This window comes from Giraffa tippelskirchi, chromosome 12 (genome assembly GCF_054371585.1).
Source record: "Giraffa tippelskirchi isolate mGirTip1 chromosome 12, T2T-mGirTip1v1.2.pri, whole genome shotgun sequence".
Classification (NCBI taxonomy): Eukaryota; Metazoa; Chordata; class Mammalia; order Artiodactyla; family Giraffidae; genus Giraffa; species Giraffa tippelskirchi.
Genome location: NC_137286.1, coordinates 18196761 through 18222635, shown reverse-complemented (window position 1 = coordinate 18222635; position 25875 = coordinate 18196761). Strand labels below are relative to the sequence as shown.

The 25875-nt window shown below is 35.7% G+C and overlaps 2 protein-coding genes across 5 annotated transcripts in view; one reads left to right on the top strand and one right to left on the bottom strand.

Annotated features, from left to right (window-relative positions):
- LOC145528563 (uncharacterized) overlaps positions 1 to 10462 on the bottom strand; it is a 150037-nt gene extending 139575 nt beyond the window's left edge. The window contains exons 1-3 of one of the 4 annotated variants that reach the window (XR_014070508.1): positions 9569 to 10424; positions 7956 to 8071; positions 6176 to 6292 (exon numbers count right to left, since the gene is read on the bottom strand). The gene's annotated coding sequence lies outside the window, so the exon portion shown is untranslated. Of the gene's footprint in view, positions 1 to 6148; positions 6293 to 7955; positions 8072 to 9568 lie in introns of those variants that run through there. The other 3 variants (XR_014070507.1, XM_081547239.1, XR_014070509.1) reach the window with 3 other exon arrangements.
- Positions 1 to 25875, top strand: part of LRFN5 (leucine rich repeat and fibronectin type III domain containing 5) — a 984773-nt gene that overhangs the window by 171114 nt on the left and 787784 nt on the right. The window contains exon 3 of the transcript XR_014070506.1: positions 23911 to 24150. The gene's annotated coding sequence lies outside the window, so the exon portion shown is untranslated. The remainder of the gene's footprint in view (positions 1 to 23910; positions 24151 to 25875) is intronic.

Sequence of the window (25875 nt, the reverse complement as noted above, 5' to 3'; positions counted from 1 at the left end):
CATGCATGCATCTTTTTTCACAATTAGTGGTTGAGGACAGAGTTCATGAACTATATACAGTCACTATCACTATGGTTTTGACTAAATATCAAACAGTTTGTATATATGTATTTTAAATTGTGGGTATATTAATGAATAAATAATTGAATTAGTAAGTGTTCTTAGATATTTTTGCTCAATCTCAGAATATCTGTTAGAGTTTGTCTCATTTTGGTATATCAGCGTATCCGATATCGTGAGGATTTGTTTTTTCATTTATCTTTAACACTTGTCCTAGTTGAGGAGTTAATTGCTTTGAAGTAATTTTTGTTTTGGTCTTGAGAAGATGTTAGAAATGATTTATTTTTTTCCCTATTTAATAAACTCATTAAGATGATTGTATATTAACCAACAATATAATCAACAAAGACAACAAAAGGTAAGGTAGGAGTAGAATAATGTTGGTGGTCATATAATAGTGTACTTCTGAGAAAAGGTGAGCAATTAGACAGTTTTTCTATAACAGTTTGACAAAATATTAAAAGAATGGTAGTTAATAATTGTATGAACTTGTCTGCTAATATCTATCAATAGATATTGCTAATATCCCTCAATTCTTCCTGTGGAAGTTAAACAACTTTATAAGGCTGTCCCTAAGTATGACAGCTCAATTTGAGAGAAGTGCTGAGAGAAATGACTGTTCTACACCATCAGATTTTCTGTAAATTAATTCAGGTGTATTTTTCCTCCCTATTCTCTATTTAAAGAGTATCCGAAGTAAAGCTCTTAAACTGAGTTTTCTTAGGTGCTGAAATAAAAATAATATATATTAATTATAGTTTATGATCACAACATATTGCAATGACTTTGCTGTGCTGTCTCCACTTTTTGTAAATAAAATTTTCATTTAAAATGCATTCTTAAAATCTAGAAGTCAGTTGACAAAACAGCAATCTCTATGACTATTCCATAACAAATATGAGTTACTGATTACAGTCCAATCTAACTGTGGTAAGAAACAAAAACATATTTTTGTTATATTTTAGTTGAAAAGTTAAATTGAAAGTTTTAGTCGCTCAGTCATGTCCGACTCTTTGCTACCCCATGGACTGCAGCCTGCCAGGCTCCTCTGTCCATAGAATTCTCCAAGTAAGAATACTGGAATGGGCTGCCATTTCCTTCTCTAGGGGATCTTCCCAACCCAGGGATCAAACCCAGGTCTCCAACTTTGCAGGCAGATTCTTTACCATCTGAGTCACCAGGGAAACCTGTTTCATTCCTTTCATCTTTAGCCTATATCCTGAAAGTGAAAGTCACTCAGTCATATCTGACTCTTTGTGACCTCATGAACTGTACAGTCCATGAATTCTCTGGGCCAGAATACTGGAGTGGGTAGTCTTTCCCTTCTCCAGGGGATCTTCCCAACCCAGGTCTCCCACATGGCAGGTGGATTCTTTGCCAGCTGAGTCATAAGGGAAGCCCAGCCTCTATCCTATAGATGAGTTAATCTGAGCAAACTGAAGACCAATTTTGCATTTTGTTAGATTAGATAAAAGAGTACTACTTAAAGATGATCAAAAATGTATTGTGTGGAATTACAGTTGCAAGTTATCACTCAAAGGAAGTTCCACGTATCAAGTCTCAATGATTTATTCTATACATATTTATAATTTCAAACCAGACTTAGTGTCCTCTAGAATAGCCTTCTAAATAAAATAGTTAATCTCAAAAGCAATTTGTGATAATGAATATTCAAGCTTAATTTATTTTGATAGATTTGATAGAGCTCAAACAGGGGGTTTACTATCTTGTTACACTAGAGAGCTAAATTATTTGACATGCAAATACATACTTTGAATTAAAATTTAAAGGGTTTATACAGCATTGATTTTTTTTTTTTAAAGAGGGAAGTGGAAGTTCTGGACAAGAAGTCTAAGGCTTGATTTTTCTTTTATTCTATGAAATAAGTTTTAAATGACTTTCAAATAATACACCTTTGAAATATTTTTCAAACTCTTCTAGAGAACAAAAGCATCAAATATTTCTAACTTGTTTTTATGATTCCAGCTACCTAAAAAGGAAAGGAATTAAAAAAATTAAATTAAAAAAAAAAGTCAAAATACACAATATCCATGATAAAGAAGGCAACTAGAAGTACATTTTTCTCATAAATCCAGATGTGAACATTTTAAGCCAAATATTGCCAAATCAAACACAGCATTTACTGAATGATGTACTATAGCATGACAAAGTGGTTTTATTGAAGAATACCTGAATTAGAAAATATATAAATATCAATTACCATAGTACCAGAAAAGTGATATCATACAGTCATTTCTCTAGAATGTGAATTCACCGCTAACTCTTATATAGATTCAGTGTAGTTCCAATAAAAATTCCAACAAATTTTTACATGAAAATTGTTAGGTTGATTTTTAAATTTACATGGAAGATTAAAAGGCTGAGAGGAGCTCACATGCTATATTCAGAAAAAAAAGAATATGAAGGGTGGAATTATCCTGCCCATTATGAAATGTTACTATAAAGACCTTGTAAGTAAGATATTGTAATACATTTTTTTTCCTTTTGGTCAGAGTACTGTCCACTGAAATGTAAAAAGAAACCAAACATAGAGCTGAGATATATATGGAAATTTTATATCTGCTGCATTTCATCCTTCATACCTTTAGGTCAAAGAAGAATGACCCAACTTTACTAAGATATACTTAACGTACAAAAAGTTGCATATATTTAATATATACATTTGTAGGAGTTTGCACACACATATATATATATATATATATATATATATATATATATATATACCCATGATACCATAACAAGAAAATGTAATAAACATATCCATCACCTCCAAAAGAGTCCTTTGTTCTTCTATCTTTTCTCCTTTTTCTTTTACTCTATGTGTGTGTGGTGGGGGAGAGGGGGCAGGGGGCAGGTAAGAACAGTGAGTATGAGAGCTTCTCCCTTAAGTTTTTAAGTGCACCACACCATAATGTTAACTGTAGGAGCTACAGCTCGAGTAGCAAAAAAAAAAATGAAAAAAAGAAACTGGTTAAAAAATAGGCAAAAGACTTGAATAAATATTTTGCTAAAGAAGAAATACAAACAGCCAATAGGTTTATGAAAATGTGTTCAGTATCTCTAATCAGAGAAATGCACATCAAAACCACAGTATGGTGGATGGGTTGGTTTCTATTTCAGGCTCAAATGAGGTTCATATTTTCAGCATGACAAACATGACAAAGCAATGGCTAGGATCTTAGACTCAAGAAGGTAAAAGGAATCTGTGAGGAGACAGTGTTTTTTTAGTTCCTTAAAGTTGTATCTGCTTCAGATGTGTTGTGGTTAATCTTTCCTTGGTTCATAATGATCAGATTCATGATGAAGAGATTAGAAATCTATATCAAATCTATATATTATTTATTTATGCTTTATTGCAAATATTTACACACAACTGGTAGCAAAATTCTTCCTGGGTTTACCATATATTAAATAGTAAAGGTTATATGTACAAGAATTAGAGATAGTAACCAGAAGTTGATTACTGTATTGAATATTGGTCAGAAATGGATTCTAGCAGGAGGTAATGTCTAAGTCCATTGATCTGCATGGTAGTAGAAGGAGGAAATGATTTTTAGACCAAAAGTGCTGATGTGTGAAGAATCACCCTTGTTTCTTCTTTCCTGATTTCTGTCACTAACTCCCACTGGCTTAACTGGATGACAAAATAATTAGAAAGGAAGCCTGAGTGATGCCACTTCATAGAAGTAAACCTTCCAGGATACAGAGTAAAGTAGGGATTGAATCTAGAAAAGTGGTAGAGAAATGGGAAAAGCAGCACATCTATTTTAATTATACAGTTCCAGTAAATCACAACCTCATGTATCACACTTACCCTGCCCTACCTTTAATTTGGCTCATTAAAATTTTCATTGCTACCATTATTGTTTATATCCCCCCAGAGGAAAAAGGATCTTGTTTCTTTTATTCACTTATGTATCCCAAGTGCCTAGAATATTGCCTAGCATGTAGTGGACATTCAGTAAATATTTGTTAAATAAGCAACATAAAATATTTCTCCATTTAAATTGCTTCATTATTTATGAGACTTTCTGCAAGTTAACAGAGAAGGCAATGGCAACCAACTCCAGTATTCTTGCCTGGAGCATCCCAGGGCCAGGGGAGCCTGGTGGGCTGCTGTCTTTGGGGTCACGCAGAGCCGGACACGACTGAAGTGACTTAGCAGCAGCAGCAGCAGCAGGTAGAACTGAATCCAGCAAGGAACCAGAACCTGTGCCATCAACATCAGGCAGGAGTGAAATTGCAGCCTGCTCTCTTTCCCCTATTGCTGAAGATCCTTCAGCTCTACTGTCTCCCACCTCCTCTTCCTCCTCCAGTCAGTAACTCCTCTTGCTTATTCACTCAGTGCCAGCCCTGTGTGCCAGCTGTTGTACTGTACTACTGAACTTTTCAAGATATTGTACTGTAAGATTGAAAATGTTTTATTTTTTGTGTGTTGTTATGTATTATTTGTGTGTACTCTATAAAAAGTTTCTTGTCTTTCTCTTAACTGTAATCATATACAAGGAGGAGTTGTGGGGGAAAAAAGTTACTTCTGTACTGTAATATATAAACAGGCAGTTTAATTGAGCATATTCTCAAATGCCATGAGATAGACCTACTCTTTATCTTCACCATAAGGCCTGATGTGTTTTCCTATCTTATCTTTGCTCAGCTTTTACTGTGCCCACCATCAGCACTACAGGGAAAATTCTTTCTGGACTCCCTTTTGTTCATCCACACCCTTCTATTTTTTCCGAGATCATGAGCAAATCCTATCTGCTTTGTAAGTTTCCCTCTGGGTATTCTAGATAGCGTCAATATTTTTTTTTTAAACTTTATTTGAAATTACAGCATAATGTCTCACTGTATATTTTATTTCAAGAGTCATCTCTTCCTGCTTTCAAAAAAAAAAAACAAAAAAACACCTTCTTAAGTGAGACACCAAAAAGCAACAAGTTCTTTAGAAATAAGGACAAAGATATGCTTTTTGAATATGAAACAGACATGAAAGGTATCTGGCTAAGTTACTTGGTTTTTTAGACAAAGGTAAAGTCTTGGAAAACCTAAGGGACCTGTATGTACAAGGTTCTTGGAGAAAATATATTATCTGCTTAAATGAAGAGAACTTGGCCTCCAACTGCAAGTCTTAATCTGCCACATTTTTAGCCTCTCACTTTGGGCAAGTTTACTCAAATAATTTCTTCATCTATAAAATGTCCTCAACATTTTCTCTGATAAAATGGAACCTGGTCTTATAAAAATATTTTGGAAGGACACATTTTAAAGGAGCATTCAGTATTTTAACATTTAACATATTTCTTTATTAAATCAAGAAAGCCATGCATGGTTTTTGTAAATAATATATGTAATATTTAGCTTATAACTTTTCTCCATGGACACACTCCAGTTTATGCTATTTTTCTGTAATGGATATCATTATCTGAGACAGAAATGATAGCAAATACGTCCATTGTCATGAAATATAATTAAAATATGATATGTGATATGTGAGTAGTCTTAATTTTAAATTACATATATGTAAATATATATATATGTATTTTCTAAAGCAAATGGAGGCTTAAAAATGATTTAAAAATGACTAGGCCATACAAGTTATGCCCTTTTACTAAATTATAAATCAATTCTGTAAGTAATGCAGATTGAATAATTGATGCATTAGTGTTAGCATCATTGCATAGAGATTGTGGACGTTAGGTGCACATTTGAATTTGCAACAGAGTACAATTTTTATATATCTAATTACTTGATATTTTGCCTTGTAAGATAAAGCCCTTATTTCTCATTCAAACAAATGAATTTCAGAAGATTAATTAAGCCTTCATTAATAAGTAACTAAGCATTCTGTCTCTACATTGCCTGAAAGCAAGTGTAAATTACATCTTGCCCGTGTTGCTAATATGATGTACAGCAAACAGCCTTGCCTATGGAAATTTTGTAAATCAAGCTTATGATATATTATCCATAGTTTTCTTGTCTTTTAATCCTTCTTGGTTGTTGATAATGCAAATCAAGCCACACGAATGAAAACCTGTCAGAAAACACTGCTTTGGAAAGCCATACTCACATTAATGCTGACTGTTCAGAGTAGTTATATGGAACATTTCTTTCTATAATTAAAAAGTCAAACATGACAAAGAATATGCTGTTTCATCAAGTTTTGCTTGAGGATCATTCCCAAAGTGAACTTTTAAAAGGGCCCCCATGAATTCTGTCAAGAAAGAACAACATATAAAACATCATAGTATTTTAACATAGCTAAATCAACAAACAGACATTAAATATGCATAATAAATTTGATATTTAATTATGTGTACTAGGAAGTTTTAAACTAAACTCTGCGTATATGTTAGAAGTGCACATGGTTTTATCAAGACAATAGTTGAGACTATTACATGAATCTCCAACGTTGTATTCTAGGCACAGCTTTCTTAAAGATCAGTTTCTCTGTGAGATAAATTAACCCAATGAGACTGTGTATTCTTCATAGGACTACTAACCACTAGATCATATCTAGTGAAAGTATTCAGTAAAAAGTTTATGTAAATAAAATTACTATAGGAAAATAAGAAAATAATTGCATCTTATGAATGAGCTTATTAAGCTTTCTCATTTATTCTAAGTCACTCATTTCTGTTTGGAAAAACTAGTTGTGTCCTAGAGAGATCACTTAACTAAAGAAAAGGAACACAAAGGAACATCCAAATAAGCTAGACTCTGCCTCAGAAAGGACTGATGGAAAAGGAAGATGGAAAATGTGATAGTTTAATCTGGTTAAGACTACTGACTTCAGAATGGACCAGGCAGAGACACAATGCGTGCCTTTCTTGGTTGAAGCCACCTGGCTGCTAAAACTAAGTGCAGATCTTATTTTGGATCTGTATGTCAAAAGTGAGTTTCCTACTCACTGTTGCCAATTACTACCTCCTGAGTATATTTTATAAGACAAATTCTGAATAAAATTTGGTTTCACTAGCTTAATTGAAAAAAGGAAGCTTAAAGAAGGATAGAAATTCTTTATACCATAGTGATGGAAATTTTTCACATACATAATTTTTCAGAAAAATTTCCTATTAATAGAGCTCATAGTATATAATAATACCTAATGACTCAAAATAGAAATTATATGCTTAAGTTTTATACTTTTGCCAAATAGTAAAGTGAACCACTGGTTTATGTTGTTCTGTACTACTCATCTAGAATCATTTTGCACCTGTCTCTTAACAGGACTATTCATAAAAGTAACTCAAGAAATAAGCTATAAACTGAATCATATTTTATTCTTTTCCTTAAAGCCTCTTATTTTAACTGTGAGAGGTTTCAGTGCATTAAGGCATGCTTTATAATGTAAAATGAATCTAATAACATGCAAATATGACATTAATAACAACAAATCACATTTTTAGCAAACATTTGCTTGTGTATTTTTATATAAATGAAAATGTTCAATCTTCATGCATGGAAAGAATTTGCATTTAATAATGGCTATGGAGTTGAAATGTAGACTCTAAATTCTTAAAGGTTGGAACAGAAGTTATGTTCTGCAGAGGGCAGATGTCAAAAGACAAAGCTTAATACTTAATATTATTCAAAGTTTGAATAGAAATGTTGTACATATTTAGCCACTCCCATAAGTATGGCTGTCTGAGACAGAAAATGCATGTCAATCTCAGGAGAGTGATAAAGGATAAAGCCTTATGGTGATGGGCACTGTGCGCTCAGCACAGCTGTTCTTCCACTTAGAACACAGGCAGCAGGAGACAGGAGAAGACTGAGGACTTGACTGGTTCTGCCATGTTCTTAATATTATGGGTTGTGTCACTTTTTGAGGTTCTTAGATAAGATCCAATTGCTCCTTAGTCCTTTTTAATTACCTTTCAGGATTCCTTTGTTACAGGATTTGTTGCTATGTATCCAAGAGACCTTGTCTTGTCACTCTGACAGAAAGGACTGGGCTGTTTAACCAGAACTAATGAATATCTTCTATTTCCTTCATGAACAAAAGTAATAAATGTTATGCTGCTTCCTGGATTGCATATGTAATTGACAGCAAGTAACACCCTTGGAATAGTAATAATAAAAATCTTCTTTGTTAACTCCAAAGCTTAACAGCAGAAATTTGTAGAAATATTATCTGAATGTCTTTCATTTTTCTTTCCAACCAAAATTTGCTGAGAAAATACTTATGAATGCCATGTCAATTTAGTTTTATAATGAGAAAATGATTTATTCCTTTTTCCGTTTTAATCACAATTGACCAAGTGATTCAGGTTTTACATCAGCTGATGACTATCACATGACATGTAACATGATAATAGAGAAAATATCATTAATTCCTAACAAAAATGGTTATTTATATTCTCTAACCACCAGTGACACATTTCAGACTGTGAGTGTGTTGTGTAAATATTATTTACATTGTTGTTTTCTGTTTTCCTGGTTATGTAATTTGTCACTGCCAGGTTTATGATTCTTTTCTGTGCAATAAATACACCACACAATATGTGCGAACAGTCTAATAGTAATGCAACAAGCCGGAGTGAAATTTCCACTTCTGTAATAGATTACTTGAAATGTCAACATATGCTAAAATTTATATTATCTATCAATCTATTGGGGCTTCCCTGGTGGCTCAGTGGTAATCCAGGAGATACACTTTCGATCCCTGGGTCAGGTAGATCTCCTTGAGAAGGAAATGCAACCCATTGCAGTATCCATGTCTGGGAAATCCTATGGATAAAGGGGCCTGGTGGGCTATAGTCCATGTGGTTGCAAAGAGTTGGACACAACGATTACACAGGAATCAATATATTGCTCCAGTTTATAACATGCTACAGTCCATAGGGTCGCACACAGTAGGAAATTACTCAAGCAGTTGAGCGTGCATACTGAAATCTATTTAAATAAACAGATCTGAAATTTTCAGTCATATATTTCACTTTTATATAATTCTCCATCTTATTTCAAGATTAATATAGTTTTTATAAAAGTTTCTCTTTGTAAAGCAAGAATTTTGGCCTACTTTATTAAATGTGGAACCAAACCTTCCATATTTACTTATATGTGCTAAAATAGCTGGGGTTTTAGATGCAGAATATTATATTAAATTAATATATTTTATGCAATATGTCTTCTGTGCATAACCAGTTTAAATAACTTCTTTCAGTTATTTTATATTTCATCTTTTGGATTCCTGTATTCTAATCTTTGTTTCTTTTCTGAGTCAGAAAGAGGTTATAATTTTTGACTTTACGTACATTTTAAAACATCTTATTTTTGCTTTTTCTCATGTAAATGTAAAATTATTTGATCCTACATTTTGGAAGAGAGACCATAGCACAGCACCATAGTACTTATTCTAAAGCCTGAGGTCCTAGCTGTAATTCCTATTTCAATCATTTTATAAAATCTATCTTTGAATAAGAATTTTAAGCCATCCATGCTTCAATTTCCTCACTTCTTAAAGAGAGATAACACTAGTTCTTACCTGATAGGGCTTTTGCTTTGGATAAACTGTGCCAGACACATGGTAAACCCCCAGTATACAGTTATCATCGCTAACCCCAGTACTTGACACTGTGCTGACTTCTGGCATTTGAAAACAGAAACCCAAGGAAAGGCTGAATTTTGTTACACAATAGGTAATATTTTACTCTAATCTGATGTATTTAACATTTACTTCACCTTATAATGTTAAAAGACAATTATGTGACAATTATATTTTACATTTTGGTTCTTATTTCATTGAATTTTTTTCTTGAATGTGTCGAATGTTTGAACTACTTTCTTAGATTATCCTTCAGCTGAGAAAATGGCTTGAATCCATGTTCTGTAATTGGCTGAGAGGTACATGATGCTTATTCTCCATCTTTCTTTACTTAGTTATTAAGTGAATCTCCTCTCAGAGGTACAGTCACAGCAAGAAGTCAGGTATACGTAGAAGATTCTAGTCAATTCCCTGTGATGAATACAGTTCTGCTGTCTTGAGATAACATTATTCCTCACTGAGATTCCTAGTCCTCTGACATAGAATAGAGTAGAAAAATCTTGATTCTGTCATCATATGCTGCTACTGAAGTGTTTTCTTTAAATGGAGCCCATCAGTTATCTAACCCCAGTCCAACCCTGCTTCTCCTTCCTCCAACTATTTCCAGGAATGTGTAGCCTGCAAATGAACTGTATGTAATAAAAGAAGGTAGAATCTTCAGAAAACAGTATTTACACAGATGAAGAATAGCTCAGGTTTCTCACTGGTACAGGGCTTCCCTTGCGGCTCAGCTGGTAAAAAATCCACATGCAATGTGGAAGACCTGGGTTCAATCCTTAGGTTGGGAAGATTCCCTGGAGAAGGGAAAGGCTACCTATTCCAGTATTCTGACCTAAAGAATTCCATGCACTCTATAATCCATGAGGTCACAAAGAGTCAGATACGACTGAATGACTTGCACTCACTCACTAGTATAAGACTTAAATTTGTAAGCCAGATGCTCAGAAAATAATTCCAGAATCATACTCTTTTTTTTTTACATTATACTGAGAAAACTTAACAAGAGATGGACCCTCTTAATAGATTTTTAAATGTATAATACCCTACCACAATTTGTAGTTACAACATTGTACATCAGATTTCTAGAACTTACTCATCTTGCATGACTGAAATTTTATACACTCTATCAGAAATTCCCCATATCGACCTCCCTCAAGCCTCTGACGACCACCATCCTATTCTCTGCTTCTACATTTCAGTATTTTATGTACCTCATATAAATGGCAACATGTAGTATTTGTCCTTCTTAGATTGGCCTATTCCGTTTATGTCCTCCAGTTTCATCTACATTGTCACAAATGACAGGATTTCCTTCTCTTTTCTTGTTTTTTTAAGGTTTAATAATATTCTACTGAATGTACAGTTGACCTTTGAACAACATGTGTTTAAACTGCCTGGGTCCACTTACACCCATTTGTTTTTTTCAATAAATAATGTACAGTATCTGTGATTGGTTGAATCTGAGCATGCAAACCTTGGAAATGGACAACTGACTGTAGAGTTACGTGGAATTTCAAATTGCCAGCAGGGTTACCGCCTTAACCCCCATGATGTTTGTTGTTCAAGGTTAACTGTATATCCCATTTTCTCCAATTTATTCAGTACACTGAAGGATATTTAGGTTGTTTCTACATCGTGGTCATTGTGAAAAGCACTGCAATGAATAGTTTAACATGTTTTTGAGACCCTGATTTTAAATTTTTTGATAGATAACCCAGAAGTGAGTTTGTTGGGTAAAACAATAGTAGCTCTTTTTTTGATTAGCATTTTCTGATGATTAGTGATGTTGAGCCATTTATATGTCATCTTTGGAGAAATATCTGTCCAAATCTTTATTCCATTTTTTAAATTGGGTTATTAGGGTTTTTTTTGTTTTTTGCTACTAAGTTGCAGGAGTTACTTATGTATTTTGGAAATTAACTCTTTTCCAGACATAAGATTTTGCAAATGTTTTCTCCCATTCCATAGGTTGCCTTTCACGCTGTTGTTTCCTTTGCTGTGCAGAAGCTTTTTGGTTTGATGAAATCCCACTTATTTATTGTTTATTTTGTTGTCTGTGCTTTTGATGTCATTTCCAAAACAAATATCATGAGGTTTTCCCCTTATTCTATATTTTTTATTTTATGTTGAAGTTTTTAATAGATATTGAGCTTAACTTTGTGGATTGTACAAGTGTGTTAGTTGCTCAGTCATGTCCAACTCTTTGTGACCCCACGGACTGTAGCCCACCAGGATTTTTTCTCCATGAACTTCTCCAGGCAAGAATACTGGAATGGGTTCCTGTTTCCTTCTCCAGGTTCTTGTATGTGATAGTTTATTTTTGTGTGTTCATTTTCTTACCTGTGGATTTTCAGTTTTCTCAGTACCGTTTGTTAAAGAGCTTATCCTTTCCCACTGTATTTTCTTGGCACAGTTGTCAAAGATCAATTGACCTTTTATGTGTGGATTTATTTTTAAGAAGCACATTCTTAAAAGCTCTACCTTAACTTAGTTTGGAAAGTTCTAAGTTGAAGAGGCATCTTAGCTGAAACATTACTCATAGTGTCTAGTAGATTATCAAGCAGCCCACTCTATTCTGAAGCTCACCTCTCTCCTCAACATCAGATGCTATTTTCCTATTCCTAGAAATGATCAAATTACATTCTTTAAGTGTCTTTTTTCAGTATTTATGCTCATATATCTAAGAAATATGCTTGTACTGTATTCTTAAATTTTCAGACTTGGCCGTTAGCTATTTAGCAGTTATCTTAGGAAATGAGTATTTAGCTAACTTTTACTCACTTGTCTATTCACCATCTTCCACATACAACTTTCCTGTCCCCCGTATTTCCCCGTATGTTTGTGTACATATATGTAATGTACACATACATACTAGGTAATTTTATTTTCATATCTATATAAATGTAGTTCACAGCTAATCAATACAATATAATATGACTATTTTTGTTCCTTTTGGAGATTTTAATTTTCCCTTTTAAATAAGCTTTCTTATTGTTGGTTGCTGTTAGGATTGTTTTCCCTGTTCTTAAAGCTAATTCATATCTAAACCATACCTTAATTGTCTACATATTTTTCTCAATACAGTAAAACATATCTAGTATTCTGTCAGTTTTACCTTCTTGAAATCACGTCTACCAGAATTTCTGACTTGCTTTAATAAAGATGTGTTGATCTAAAAGTCAGCTGCACAGGTATAATTTAGGGACTGCCCTTAACCTTAACCTAAGGATTTCCTTTACTTCTCTTGTAGGTTGGATCAGTTGCTTCTTGGATCCTAAACTTTCTCTCTTGTTTTATTCCCTCATCTTATGGAAGCATCATGTCTATTAGTTTCCTGAAAAGGAGATGTGTGTGGAAGACAAAATCCACTGAAATCTTGCATGTCTGCAAAGCTTTTTATAATTACATAACTATGAAATTTGGAATAGAATTCTAAGCGGGAATTTTTTTTCCCCACAGTTTTAGGACCCTGTTTCATTGACTTTTGTTTCCAATGTTGCACTTAAAAAGTCCCAGCTCATCCAATGGCTGATCATTTGTAAGTAAACTGTTTTTAATTTATAGGACATGCAGTGTCTTCGAGAAAAGTCCTCAGATTTTGTGATTACTTAAGACTTGATGTGCATCTACTTATATCTATCATAAAGGATATTTGATCTCCCCCCCATATCTTCATTTCTAGAAATCTTCTATTTAGAAATCACTGCTCTTGGAATTACTCCATTAGCTACATTTTGTTATAGACTGAGAGGTGACTATGCCTCAGATCATGAACTCCTTATAGCCAAATCCAGACTTGAAATGAAGGAAGTAGGAAAAACCACTAGACAATTCAGGTATTACCTAAGTCAAATCCCTTGCGATTATACAGTGGAAGTGACAAGTAGATTCAACGGAATAGATATGATAGACAGAATGCCTGAAGAACTATGGATGGAGGTCGGTGACATTTTACAGGAGACAGGGATCAAGACCATCCCTAGGAAAAAGAAATGCAAAAGGCAAAACGGTTGTCTGAGGAGGCCTTAAAAATAGCTGAGAAGAGAAGAGAAGTGAAAGACAAAGGAGAAAAGGAAAGATATACCCATTTGAATGCAGAGTTCCAAAGAATTGCAAGGAGAGATAAGAAAGCCTTCCTCAATGATCAATGCAGAGAATAGAGGAAATCAATAGAATGGGAAAGACTAGAGATCTCGTCAAGAAAACTAGAGATACCAAGGGAATATTTCTTGGAAAGATGGGCTCAATAAAGGACAGAAATGGTATGGACCTAAAAGAAGCAGAAGATATTAAGAAGAGGTAGCAAGAATACACAGAAGAACTATACAAAAAAGATCTTCATGACTCAGATAACCACGATGGTGTGATCAGTCACCTAGAGCCAGACATCCTGGAATGCAAAGTAAAGTGGGCCTTAGGAAGCATCACTATGAACAAAGCTAGTGAGGTGATGGAATTCCAGTTGTGCTATTTCAAATCCTAAAAGATGATGCTTTGAAAGTGCTACACTTAATATGCCAGCAAATTTGGAAAACTCAGCAGTGGCCACAGGACTGGAAAAGGTCAGTTTTCATTTCGATCCTGAAGAAAGGCAATGCCAAAGAATGTTCAAATTACCACGCTATTTCACTCATCTCACACAATGGCAAAGTAATGCTCAAAATTCTCCTAGCCAGGCTTCAACAATACGTTAACTGTGAAATTTCAGATGTTCAAGCTGAATTTAGAAAAGGCAGAGGAACCAGAGATCAAATTGACAACATTCGTTGGATTATTGAAAAAGGAAGAGAATACCAGAAAAACATGTAGTCGGCTTTATTGATTACATCAAATCTTTGACTATGTAGATCACAAAAAACTGTGGAAAATTCTTTAAGAGATGGGAATACCATACCACCTGACCTGCCTCCTGAGAAATCTGTATGCAGGTCAAGAAGCAACAGTTAGAACTGCACATGGAACGATAGACTGGTTCCAAATCAGGAAAGGAGTACATCAAGGCTATATATTGTCACCCTGTCTATTCAACTTATATGCAGAGTACATAATGCAAAATGCCAGGCTGAATGAAGCACGAACTGGAATCAAGATTGCCGGGAGAAACATCAATAACCTCAGATATGCTGATGACACCATCCTTATGGCGGAAAGTGAAGAACTAAAGAGCCTCTTGATGAAAGTGAAAGAGGAGAGTGAAAAAGTTGGCTTAAAGCTCAACATTCAGAAAACTAAGATCATGGCATCTGGTCCCATCACTTCATGGGAAATAGATGGGGAAACAATGGAAACAGTTACAGACTTTATTTTTCTGGGCTCCAAAATCACTGAAGATGGTGACTGCAGCCATGAAACTAAAAAACGCTTGCTCCTTGGAAGAAAAGTTATGACCAACCTAGACAGCATATTAAAAACCAGAGACATTACTTTGCCAAGAAAGGTCTGTCTAGTCAAAGCTATGGTTTTTCTTGTAGTCATGTATGGATGTGAGAGTTGGACTGTAAAGAAAGCTGAGCACCAAAGAATTGATGCTTTTAAACTGTGGTGTTGGAGAAAACTTTTGCGATTTCTTGGACTTCAAGGAGAACAAACCAGTCCATCCTTAAGGAAATCAGTCCTGCATATTCATTGGAAGAACTGATGCTGAAGCTGAAAGTCCAGTACTTTGGCCACCTGATGCGGAGAACTGACTCATTGGAAAAGACCCTGATGCTGGGAAATATTGGAGGCAGGAGGAGAAGGGGAGGGTGGAGGATGAGATGATTGGATGGCATCACTGCCTCGATGACATGAATTTGAGCAAACTCTGGGAGTTGGTGATGGACAGGGAAGCCTGGCGTGCTGCAGTCCATGGGGTCGCAAAGAGTTGGACACAAATGCGTGGCTGAACTGAACTGAACTGAACCTTTTGCTTCTCTCAATTTTCATTTATTTGTATTTTCTTTAATTTTTGATGTGTCCACAAACATACTCAAGAAATACTTATTGAATTATTCTATAATTTTGCTTTTAACATGCCATTTTTTAAATTTAATAATATGCTTTTACCAAAACACTCTTTTTCATGGATTCAATGTATTCAGTTATTCACTGAGATTTTGGAATTATCTTTGCCTCATACAGCTGCTTACTCCTCCAAGTTTCTATTTTTCACATTTTTAATATGTATATATATGTATATATGCACATATATATAAGTATACAGATATATAGTTTTATTTGTTTATTTTTGGCTGTGCTGGGTGTTCGTTCCTGGTCAAAGTTTTCTCTGGCAAATGAGTACTACCATCTAGTTGTGGTGTGTGAACTTCTCACTGCAGTGGCCTCTCCTTTTTTTAGAGCATGGGCTCCAGGGCACTCAGGTTCGGTAGCTGCAGTTCCCAGGCTCTGGAGCAATAATCGTTGTGGCACACGGGCTTCATTTCTCCGTGACTTGTGGGATCTTCCTGGATGAAGGATTGAACCCGTGACTCCTGCATTGGCAGGTGGATTCTTTACCACCAAACCCCCAGGAAAGCCCTATTTACTTGTTTTGATCTCAGTATTACTTCTTAGACGCTTTCTTCAAATATCTAGCTTCACTTGACTGTCTATGCAGAAATGAAGGCAGCACTAGATTGATGGAAATCTCTGTGTATGTGTGCATGGCCATCACCTCTGAGCATCACTGGAGAAGGATGTGAATGGACTTTTTCCTTGAAGAACTTCCTATCAGTATCTAAGGTTGTTTCTCTGGCATGTTCAGAGTTCATAAGGAAGCCTTTTTCAGTCTCTGTCTTAAGTAGAGTAAATTTCCCTGTCAGTATTCTGAGAGTAATGTTTGGATGAGAGCTGGTAGGTTCGGGATCTTGTTTCACATAGTCCCAGTTTTCACTATAATATTTAACCTCAACTGGGTCTGGATTTTCTAAATATCTCATACTCTTGTTTTACTCTCTAGACCAGAAGTCCCCAAACTCCTGGGTCTAAAGCCTGGGGATCTGAGGTGGAGCTGATGTAATAATTATAGAAATAAATTGCACAATACATATAATGTACTTGAATCATCCCCAAAGCATCCTTCACACACCATCCATGGAAAAATTGTCTTCCATGAAACCAGTCCCTAATGCCAAAAAGGTTGGGAACTGCTGCTTTAGGCAATAATTCTCTAGTCTCCTTGTCAGGTTAAATGGGTGTTTGCCTCATAAAAACTCTCAGCTTAAGTTTTTCTTTTATGCTCCTCCTTAAACTCTGCTTCCAGAGGCATTTCCTGAGTCTTTTTGATATTTACTTTATTAATTATGTTGCCTTTCAACATCTCCCATCAAAGACTTACAGTTGCCACATAACATACAGGATTCTCAGTTAAATTTGAACAGACTTATTCTAAAATAATTATTCATTATTTTTCTGAGATTCAAATTTAACTGGGCATCTTCTATTTGTATTTGCTAAATATTGCAATCCTATTTAACATATGACTTCCCTGGGTTGTTCTATCAGCTATGACGTTTAGCTTACAGTTTCCAACATTTGTGGCGCTTGCATATCTCTTGTTCTCTTTGTACTTACATATTTGCACCTTAAAAATTATTTTACTGTCATTTGTGTGACTTGAAAACAATAGCTTTTGTTCTGTTCACTATCTTAATTGAAAGAAGTTGTTTTCAATGCAAAGTCCAAGATTTTTTCTTGGTTACTGAAAGAGAACCTGAATCCTCTTGATTTAACTATGCTTAGAAATACAGTTAACCTTTAATGAAAATATACATGAATTTGCTTTTAAACTGATAACATCAGTGGGATTACAATGCCTCCAAGTCCGAAGGAAACACATTTTATGAGCTATGAATGTGAATGTTTGGATATGGAAGCTAAGACATACTTTCTATATACTCCTGTACTTAAAGAAATAGTCTCATAAATCAGGAAAAACAAAAATATAAAGCTCTTCAGGAATTATTGTTAATTCATTGTTTTGCTTGTCATCTTTACCAGAGTGCTATGTTAGTTTGGACAGAGTAAGGAGATTATTTTCAGGTTCATTATATAAAATTCATGCCAAGTTTAATTAATAATCCTGCCCATAAAATGACATATAAGAGAAAGGTTGAAATTTCTCTGGGACTAAAATATGAAAGCTAGAGGAGACCTCAAAGATCATTTTTTCCTCTATCCTTCTAATGGTTCTTTATATGACTCTTCTCTCCTTCACAAGTTCAACTTTTTGCAGATTTATTAAAGCATGTATTTTTTAACATACATTCTTATAAATAGCATAATATGCAGCATGCCAGTTGAGATTCTTTTTCTGAATTCTGGGAATATATTTAAGTTTAAAATAACCTGACTTTGCATAAAATCTTAATCCCTTGATTTTCATAGTAGTAACACTTATTTTTTTTCAAATACAGTTTAAAATAAGGCACAAAGTATTTATTTATAAGTGACGTAGAACATACAATATTTTATTGTCTATCTTAGAACAACTGTAGTGAATCATGGTTAAGGAAAGTTAAACATATATAAACAGTGTCCATAAGTTTTGTGAAATTGTTGTGAGAACAATTTCTACTACCCTAAATCACCTTTGATACCATTATGAGAAGCTATTTTTTTAAGGGAAGTCTCTGGGGTATAGTGTATGATCCAATGTTCTTTAACTTTAAGGGTGATGTTTAACATCTACACATGAACTTCTTAATGTAGTTCAGTGCAGTGTGTGTGTGTGTGTGTGTGTGTGTGTGTGTGTGTGTGTGTATAACAAGGATCTCTGATGTGTTTGTTTCTCATTTCTGACAGTTAGCATTATTGCACTCTGACAATTGGGTCTGTGCTACCATCTGTCACTCGGGGAATGTGTCTGTCAATTAGCACTTCGACAATACTATCTGTCGACCCATAAAAGTTACCAAGAAAATAACTTGAAAGCTACTGTCAGGAGGAAATTGAACTAGGCATTGAGTTCTTTGGAAGTACATTTATTTCACAGCATCTGTGTGTCAAGTAGTGATGAATGCCCTTTTTAACTAGGTGAGAAAGTAAAATTTGTCACCTTAAAGAAGCTTCTATAAGGTAGGCTATGCTCTTTCAGCAATGCCAATCGGTATATAAAATGATTTTCATATTTATTCATTTATTTATTTACAATTTTCAAGTATATTCAGGAAAATCTTATAATTTAAAAAATTTAGATTTAAGAAATGACTAGTACCTATATTTAAGAAGTAGCTAATATGAAAATGTCTGATTCCATTTATTCTGGTGGTGGTGGTTTAATTGCTAAATCATGTCTGACTCTTGTAATCCCAAGGACTGTAGCCCACCAGGCTCCTCTGTCTATGGGATTTCCCAACCAAGAATAGTAGAATGAGTTGGCATTTTCTCCTTCAGGGGATCTTCCCAACCCAGGGATCAAACCCAGTTCTGCACTGCAGACAGTCTCCTGCATTGCAGGCAGATTCTTTATCAGCTGAGTCACCAGGGATGATTGCTTTTATTCTACTTTAACCTCAATGCATAATATCTTGAGGTTCAACTATTGAGGGTGAACATCCTTTCCAAAAAATTCCTCCTTGTATTTTCATGATGTTTCTCTAATGTTTGTATGGTCAGGCCACTCAGGATGGCTGTTCTCCTGCTCTCTATACATCACCTGCTCAACCAACGCCTGCTTCACCCTCACTGTCCTCACATGTCTGACCTTCCTACCTTGCTAATGATTGTTCTTATCAAAGTGACAGTGAAGGATGTGCCCCTCTGCTGGTTACCCTGGAGAAAAGATGAGCCTACCTGATGTCACTACCTTCTGAAACTGTAACTTCCTGTAACTGGCCCCTGGTCCCCTGGGAGCAAAGACTGCCACCATGTCCTGACTACCATCTGTTGTACACAGTGGGGTGTTGCTCCAGGACCTTGCTTCAAACTTGTAAGATCCCCTATCCATTAAACCATTGATGTCTCTGTTGCATACCCCAGGCTCTTTCTTTGGTCTTGAATTTGGGCAAGTATGGACCTGGGAGACCCATGAAGTACAACTCAACAAGTTCGTTTTAGAAGATAATCCATGAAGTCCTAGGTCAATGGGAGCATTATACCTATATCCAGCTTCCCTGATAGCTCAGTTGGTAAAGAATCTGCCTGCAATGCCAGAGACTTGGGTTCGATTCCTGGGTTGGGAACATTCCCCTCAAGAAGGGAAACGCTACCCACTCCAGTATTCTGGCCTAGAGAATTCCATGGACTGTATAGTCCATGGGGTCACAAAGAGTCGGACATGATTCAGCAACTTTCACTCACCTATTCAAAGGATAGATTTCTAAAACCTAAATGCACTGGAGAACAACTGTGAAGGTATAAGGTATAGTCTTCTCAGTTGCCTTTTTTTCTGCTTGTTCAAATACATCCTCTAAATATACATTGTAGAGCTCAAAAATAAAATCTCTTTAGTTCAAGAGTCTCATCAACAAGCTTTGTTATTTACCTTTCCAACACTAAACAGAATAAATAGATTTGTGAACAACTGTGAGTGTATGTGTGTATATAGTATACACACTAACTAGTATGTAAATATATGCATATTGCTGTATATACAGTTCTTATAATAAATGGACTTTATTGTCTTTTAAAAGTAATTTCACACATTTTTGTAATTTTTAGTTTTTTCTAACCTGTTACACTGCAAATGACAAAAATATCTACACACGTGAAAACACATGTATACACACACACTTTAAAAACGTACATGCACACACGAACCTATGCTTTTATACATGTATATGTGTGATTGTGTATATAACTGTGTATAAATACACACGTGTGTATATATATACATATTTATCTGCAGTATAATAGGTTAGAAAAGATAGAAAACTATAAAAATATGTTAAATTACTTAAAAAAGACAACAAAGTTCATTTAGCATGACAACTGTATATGTACTAGCTAGTGTGCAAGATGTCTTGGAAACAAACAATGACTCAGATCCACCACATATTAGCAGTGAAATAGCAATTTTTTAAAACTTATCACCATGAGGTTTCTAATTTATAAAATGAAAATATTCTAATGAGTATTCAATAAAGTAATAAATATAATGCTCCTGATCTAGATCAGTCCTGGGTGTTCATTGGAAGGACTGATGTTGAAGCCGAAACTCCAATGCTTTGGCCACCTGATACGAAGAGCTGAGTCATTGGAAAAGACCCTGATGCTGGGAAAGATTGAGGGCAGGAGGAGAAGAGGATGACAGAGGATGAGATGTTTGGATGGGATCACTGACTCGATGGACATGGGTTTGGGTGGACTCCGGGAGTTGGTGATGGACAGGGAGGCCTGGCGTGCTGCAGTTCATGAGGTCTCAAAGAGTCAGACACGACTGAGTGACTGAACTGAACTGAACTAGAAAGTGATACATGGTAAGAACTCAGTAAATGTTAGCTAAAAATGGTCAAATCGTTTTATAGATTTCAGACACCTCTAAAGGTATAACTGTATCGTAACACAGTGAAATAAGTCCATAATAATAACATTAAGCTATCTGAGTCATACATCATGAGATTGTACAAAAGGAAAAGGATGGACAGAGGATCTTATATAATAAATCTGAATCTCTGAAATCCTTGATGAAGAAAAATGTAACTGTTTTCAGTTTCCTGTGTTAACTAAATTGCAGAAAAGTACAGTTGATCCTTGAACAACATGAGGGTTAGGAGCACTGACTCTCCACATAGTCAAAAATCTGCATATAACTTTACTGTAGGCCACCTGTATTTGCCTTATCTAACATTCTATAGCCATGAATGCTGTCAGCCACAGACCACATAGTATTTAGTGAAAAACAATCCATGTGTAAGTGGCCTCATGTAGTTCAAACTCATGTAGTTCAAGGATCATTTGTATAATGAATTTTTGAAAACTACTCACAACATAGTGAATATTTTTGATCATTGTTATCCTCTAGCTTCAGTGTTATTTAAATTCTTGGTATCTGCCATTCAGATCACTAGGATAATATGTTTTAGCACATCCTCTTGAGAACTGACTCTGCATACCACAAACTGTTCATCATTATATGTCTGCAAAAACAATGCTTGTAACCATAAAAAGGCCATGCTTACACTGAAGTTCAGGTAATGTCTTTGGGGGAGTATGAGAGTTGTGATAAGCCCCAACTTGGGGTCTTCCAAATTCTGATATCATTGCCACCAACTCAAGTGTTGTTCCCTTGAAAACCTATGTTGGGGAAGAAGAAATTTCCCTCTACCCTTGTAAGTTCTTCTGACTGATATAAAAACTAAATTAATATGATACTGAGAAAATAAAACAAAGGTGTAGTGACATATATAACTAAGAGAGACCCAGGAAAATCAAGTAACACCAAAATGTCCAAAATCCTCACCTTAAATACCACCTACAATGAAAAACAAAAGAGAATATTTGGGGGTAGTGGTTTGGGACTTCAAAAGGGAGGAAGGTGATTCATATGGAGATGAAAAAGCAAATGTTTAGTAAATAAATGTTTGCTGGGCCTAGCACAGTCAATGGGACTCAGAGATGAATTTTAATAGACTTTACTAGGTTCCTCCGTATCTACACCTATAGTTCATATTGTAGTTATTTATGGTGATAGGTCCCTTCCTGGAACAGGCCATCCATCTATAACATTCTTTTAGGCAGTTTGGAGGAAGGTTGGAGGTTCTTTCTGAGTCTCCTGGCCCTCAATTATTTATTCCCAGGGATAACCCACATGCCGCCGTAAAGACATATTTTGGGGTGGCGAATTTTGTCTCTTACACCTTTAGATATCAATGAAGCAAGCTTTAGGCAGTTATACTTGATGTCTTTGCTGAGATTTCCTTCAGGTTTTTGAAAGTAGCTTGTAGTTTCTTTAAGGTTCATATTTTAGAGGGCTCCTGTTTTTAGAGTACTCATTCGATATTTATATCAGACCTCCAGCCTTATCCTCTATGGGTTCCATTATATGTCTACTCTATCTTTGTTATCAGGGAACATGTTTATGCTTCTCAGTGCAAGGTCATATGAGAAAATACTTCAGTAAAACACAAAAGAAGAATTGTTGCCTTTTAAAGCATTTTGAGATTCTCCCCAATATTATAAAGTATAACATTTCATTCAGAATACTTCCTTGTGGTCTGAGGTTCTTTCATTACATCATTCTTCAACTTTTTTTTTTTGGTAATTAGCCATTTAAAAAATTATCTGGCTTGACCAACAAGCAAAATGTTGCCTACAAAATAGAAATTGTAAGCCAGAAAGAAAAACAACAATACAGTATACTAATGCATATATATGGAATTTGAAAGATGGTAACGATAACCCTATATGCGAGACAGAATAAGAGACACTGATGCATAGAACAATTTTATGGACTCTGAGGGAGAAGGTGAGGGTGGGACGTTCTGGGAGAATAGCATTGAAACATGTATATTATCATATGTGAAACAGAACACCATTCCTTGTTCGATGCATGAGACAAGGGCTCAGGGCCGGGGCAATGGGATGACCCAGAGGGATGGGATGGGGAGGGAGGTGGGTGGGGGGTCCAGGAAGGGGAACACATGTAAACCCATGGCTGATTCATGTCATTGTATGGCAAAAACTATTACAATATTGTAAAGTAATTAGCCCCCAACTAAAATAAATTAAAAAAAAATAAAAATAAAAAAATAAAAAAAAATAGAAATTGTTAAGGTCAGGATGTATGAATGTCATTATATTATGTAATTTTACCATCAGAGCAAATGATTCTCAATGTCCTTTCTTGTCTGTGTTAGAATTAAGACAGTCAGTTAAAAGAGCCTAATTCAGACAGATACAAAAGAGAGAAAAATGACTCATGTGGTCTAGAGGGGAAAAATGAAATAACATGGTATGAAGGGTAAGTATTAATTTCTGGGCTTTATTCCTCAGCAGGTGGGCAAGTCCCTTAAAGTTAGATCTGTTAAATTCAAAAAGAGTGTGTTGTTTGGAAAAAATAAAGAGTGTGCAGATTTGGAAGCTACTTAGAAATTTAAAATGACAAGAGACCCTGACTCTAAATTAGGCAGGTGGGAAAGATAAGCCATTTCTATTTGCATATTGGCAAACAGAGAAAATTTGGATGTCAAAATGAAATCTTCCCAATATCCATTATGACATATAGTATGATGGTGGTTTTTCATGGTATAATTGTTTGATTTATCATATAAAATATTATTTTATAGGAACTATTTAGTTGCTATAATTTGTGTTTTTCCTTTTATTCTCACTCTTAAACTCTCTGTCTTTCTTTTTGTTTAAAGGGGAACATAAACTTCCACACTGAGGAATAAATGGACTGAGACACAATGAGTAAGAGCCAGACAATTTTGCGAGCCGTCAGCAAGATGGCAAACTAGATCTTTCCTGACTTCGGTTCCCCTCAGAGAAGGCGACTAGCATCTGTCCACAGACAAGATATTTCTATGAAGATTTTAGAACCTGGGGGTGAAGATGAAACATCCCACTGGACCACAAAAACTGAGAAAACCTACGTTAAACAGGTAAGAGGAGTGGTTTCACCTTGACTACATTGCCCCTCCCCGGGCTGATGTGATGCTATAGTAGGGAGATCCCCCTGGACTGACAGCTTCTCCAGTGGTAACACGAGAATCTAAGGTAGACGTTCATATTCGCCAGCATTCCCAGATGCTTCCTGGCAGGCCCACTTAGGTATTGCCTCATGGGGTTGAGGGCCCACAGCAAGAAGCACGTGGATCTTGGCAGGCCACATTCTTATGTGGATGATATCCAAGCAGAGACCCTAGCTGGTGACTCTGTTCCTCTGCAGAGCCAAGCCTCGGGCACTATCTAGCCTGAGAGCTCACTTGGCAGTTCTGCCCAATTTTGGTCCCAAACCATTGGACGATTCCATCTGTGGAGCTGTGTCTATGCTCCTGTCCGGACAGGGAGCCAAGCCAGCAGCCACACCCATTTTGGAGCGTAGCCTCTGGACCTGCCTGACCAGGGAGACAAACCAGAAACCCTTGGCAGTCATGAGGCCCATCCTACAGACCCTCTAAGGCAGAGAGCCACGCCAATAGCCGTACTCTACTAGGGAGCATGGCTTCTGGCCCCACCTCACCAGCACCCTGAATGATGACCCTGGGCAACCTTGGAACTCAACTCCAAAATGAGGCTACCCTTGTTTACTCAGGGACACTTTACTCAAAATATTAAATGGCACAATATCCCTAAAATAGGAATGATTTTATTAAAAAAGCTGAAGTAATCAATGAAAACTCCTCAGGAATAGAAGGCATTCATTACAGAATATCCAAGTTGGATTCTGACTGAATTTGAATGGAGCCATCATCATGTGTGGTTGCAGTAACTATTTGGAACTTTATGTGTTCTTTTGGTGATTAAACAAGGGTGTCTTCTTTTGTAGAAGGAATAGTTGTATTAAGCAAAAGTATGATTTGTTGTAATTTTGTTATATGAAAATTTACATATTGAAGGGACTCCCTAGTTGTCCAGTGGTTAAGAATTCATGCTGACACTGCAGGGGATGTGAGTTCAATCCCTGTTCAGGGAACTAAGATTCTGCATGCCACATTGTGTGGGCCAAAAAAAAAAAAAAAAAAGAAATATTGAAAAATAGTGTAAGGAAGCTGAATAGCTAAAGAGTTAGATCAGATAGTCTGTTGTTTCTCAGTATAGCTCAATTATTAGGGCTCTTTGTTATTAAGGCTGCAAGTCTGTAAACCAAATTTTCCAGGTACATCTGCTAGTTGATCTCCTGTCAGGTTTTGCTTTATACTTGCCCTAAAAATTGCTTTTTGCAAAAGATGGTCTCATTCCATTATAATTACATTGTTTAAGAGGTAAACTGAAGGATAACTGGCAATCTGAGGCCATGCAGCCCATCTACACTGGTTGTTTTCTGATACCCACCATGACAAGCTGGCACATTACGGTCATATTGCCCCACAACCTTTAGCTGATAACCATTGCTTTTTGAAAAGCAAAGAGGAAAACACTGATCCACATAGGAAATGTTGGCGAAGAAAGAGCACAAATCAAAAGCTCTTCCTTATCCTATCCCATAGTTGTGTCATCTGGCTCTCTCCTTCTCTGGGGACCTTTAGCTTTCTAAAAATTCAAAACATCTTATGGAATCACAAGCCTGTATTTTATTTTCTTATATTATAAATAAAATCTAGAGGAAATCTAATTGTACTAGTTAGAAAATTAAGATGTTGGCATGCTATTTTATAGATTTATGC